Genomic DNA, 3,689 nt, shown 5'->3' on the forward strand with positions numbered 1-3,689 from the left:
TTAATAGAATTATTTTTCAAAATTAATCCTCGAGGCTGACTATTCCTTATAGATGACACCGAATAAGAGGCAAATTTCAAAGTTACTTGATGATTGTGATACATCCTCCTATATTATATAGTAGAATAGCTGCCTGGCAGCACATTCAATAGAAGTTGATATTCTTCCTATCCAAACTGTGCAAGGCTGGTCCAGCTCTAAATTCCTCTAAGATACATTTGAAACACTCAATACATATTTCCAAGGGGGATCTATAAGAACTCTGAAAGTATGGGATGAATTTTGTTCTTCACTATTTTTATAAGGTAACACTTTATATTCATGGTGGCTGAATGATCAGATTGAAGCAAAAGCGTTCATTTTCTTGGTTGGGTGATAGAATGGTTAATAAGTTTACCTTTCTGGTTCTGTAGTGTGTGTCTCTAAAACTGCATTACAGTTTATCTTTAAGCTTGAAATTGTACAGGGCACCTGGGTGACTCAGTGGGTTAAGTGTCTGCATTTGGCTCAGGTTGTGATTCCAGGGTCCTGGGATCCAGTCAGAGCCCTGCATCAGTCTCACTGCCCAGTGGGGAGTCTGCTTCTCCTTCTCCCTCTGCACCTCCACCCTGCTCGTGCTCTCTCTATTGCACACTCTCTTTCAAATAAATAAATAAATAAAATAGGTTCCTAGTGCAGCCATGGCTTGTGGTCCCAAGAAACATCTGAAGCATGTAGCAGTTCCAAAGCATTGGATGCTGGATAAACTTACTGGTGTGTTAGCTCCTCGCCCATCTACTGGTCCCCATGAGCTAAGAGAGTGTCTTCCTCTCATCATTTTCCTAAGGAACAGACTTAAGTATGCCCTAACAGGAGATGAAGTAAAGAAGATCTGTATGCAGTGTTTTATTAAGATTGATGGCAAGGTCTGAACTGATATAACATACCCTGCTGGTTTTATGGATGTCATCAGCATTGACAAGACCGGAGAGAATTTCCGTCTGATCTATGATACCAAGGGTCGCTTTGCTGTTCATCGGATTACACTCGAGGAGGCCAAGTACAAGTTGTGCAAAGTAAGAAAGATCTTTGTGGGGACAAAAGGAATCCCCCATCTGGTGACTCACGATGCTCGCACCATCCGCTATCCTGATCCCCTCATCAAGGTCAATGACGCCATTCAGATTGATTTGGAAACTGGAAAGATTACTGATTTCATCAAGTTTGACACTGGTAATCTGTGTATGGTGACTGGGGGTGCTAACCTGGGAAGAACTGGTGTGATCACCAACAGAGAGAGACACCTTGGTTCGTTTGATGTGGTTCACGTGAAAGACGCCAATGGCAACAGTTTTGCCACCTGACTCTCCAACATTTTTGTTATTGGCAAAGGCAACAAACCATGGATTTCTCTTCCCCGTGGAAAGGGTATCCGCCTCACCACTGCTGAAGAGAGAGACAAGAGACTGGCGGCCAAACAGAGCAGCGGGTAGAATGGTCCCTAGGTGACGTGATTGGAAGTCTTTATACCTAATTAAAGGTCATACAGCATGATAAAATAAATAAATAAATAAATAAATAAATAAATAAATAACTTTTTAAAAATAACTTTAAATTGTACACTGCTAATCCCGGGTTTGAGAGGAAGGGGGTTAGGCAATGGGAAACAGAGACAGGAATAGTGTATGGGAAAGAGAGTAGGGCTGACACAGCAAAAAGTATTGCCTCAGTTTTTCCAGAATGGGAAAAATCCTTCCAAAGAGCATCCAAAGTGCTACTTTAATCAAACACAAACTATAGCACTGTACTGTTCTCCTTCAGAAAGTTAATAGTTGTACATTGCTTCAAAACTGTGATTTCATGGAATTTAACTGGTGGTTTTTCCTTTGAACCCTTGCACTATATGACATTTCCTCATGGTACATGTGATTTATTAGGGGAGATTAGACATGGATGCAAAAAAAAACACAAATAAAGGCAGAAAGGACTGAGTAATGCAACAGTTACACAAATGCTGTTAATGAAAAGTAGAGTAAGGTTCACAAGAAGAAGTGATTTTTGAGATTATTTTCAAAGAATACATAGAATTTGTCTCAGTATATGTGGAAGGAAAGGAAATTTATACGTGGGAAATAATGGGATGATGTCCTAAGAGAGATTCACACTTGGGCATGTTTGATGATTAGCAACTGGAAAGATGATGTTAAATCAGTGTGATGTGTATCTTTGCAGAGTTTTCTGGGAAGAGCCCCTGTTACAGTTTTTCTTCCTTTTGCTTGTATCTCAAGAAAAAAGTTGTCAGCTGGACATGCCACTTGTATCCCTTTCCCCTCACAATGTGTGTATGTATAGGTAAGGGGAAAGAAAGTGAAATCCACGTGTGAGATCACAACCTGAGCCAAAACCAAGAGGTTGATGCTCAACCTACGGAGTCATCCAGGTGCCCCAACACCTAGTAATATTTTTGAGTGTAGTGAGATTCATTCATGCACCTCATTTATTCACTCATTCACTAATTCATTTATTCATTCAACAATAAGTTATGGAGCACCTCTGAAGTGCTCAGTAGAGAGGCACAGATGGATAAAAGATGTCTTTTATTTTCTTAGTAGGTCAGTGCTCTCTAATTACCTAAGCCTTTCCCTTTCCCCATGGAAAACCTCAGGGTTGTTGTGCATCACAGGTTATGAGAGACAAAATAGGCCTGGAACATATTTCTGTAGAATCCATGAGACATCAAGAAATCTCAGCAAGGGTAATTAAACTCTGAAGTCAGGTAAGATTGTGCTAGAGGTTCTCTGCTGTTTTGGAAAGCTCGTAAAACTCAATCAGGTATTAAGAATTCTCTGTTTAGTCCAAAACCAAAAGGAATCCTCTAGAGCAACATCTGAAAACTTTTTTCTGTAAAGGTTTAGGTAATAAATATTTATTATTTTGTGGGTCATACAATTTCTGTGGAAATTATTTAACTCTGCTGTTTATCATAGCTAAATGCACAGTAAAAATGCAGCTACAGAGAGTATGTAATTAAAAGGAAATAAGTGTGCTTTAATAAAAAGTTATTTACATAAGCAAGCTGTGAGTCTAATGAGACTTTAAAAATTTAAACAGATTGAAATTAGATAAAATAAAAGCTCAGTTGCTCGGTCCCACTAACCATATTTCAAGTGCTCAATAGCCACGTGTGACTTATGAATGCCACTTTGAATGGCAGAAATTATAGAACATTTTTGGCATTGCAGCAAGTACTATTGGACAGCACTACTCTAGATTTTCTTTGTAGCACCTGGATATCCCAGATATAGAAAGGTAAGGAAGAGGTGAAAGGGCTTGATCTTCTTGCAACTCTTGAAAGAAATAGGGCAAAAATGTGACTAGGGAGTTTTAAGAAGTTCATATACTGAGAATAAGTGTATTAGAATATTCATACTGTTTCCACTTTAGTGTATTAACCTATATAGCATTACATCTGTAAAAGTTGACATCAAATGACTGAATAGCTACAAACACTATAAAACTATGTATCCCACTACAAATGTAGTTTTGCTGTGTACATAGTTTTTTCCTTACTAAAGATCAATGAAGAAGTCAGAGTCTTTTTTTCTGCTGGATTTTATTAGTCAATGAGACAAAGCCTACGTGAATTTTTTTTTTCTTTTTAGCTCCAAGCTTTTGTTGAGAAAGCATCATAAAATGGCTCAAGTCTTCTA

At 38.5% G+C, this 3,689-nt stretch overlaps 1 pseudogene; it reads left to right on the forward strand.

Moving 5' to 3' along the window:
* Positions 1–680: 680 nt before the first annotated feature.
* LOC123936686 lies at positions 681–1,538 on the forward strand (annotated as a pseudogene).
* Positions 1,539–3,689: the final 2,151 nt, after the last annotated feature.

Source organism: Meles meles, chromosome 2 (genome assembly GCF_922984935.1).
Source record: "Meles meles chromosome 2, mMelMel3.1 paternal haplotype, whole genome shotgun sequence".
NCBI classification, from domain to species: domain Eukaryota; kingdom Metazoa; phylum Chordata; class Mammalia; order Carnivora; family Mustelidae; genus Meles; species Meles meles.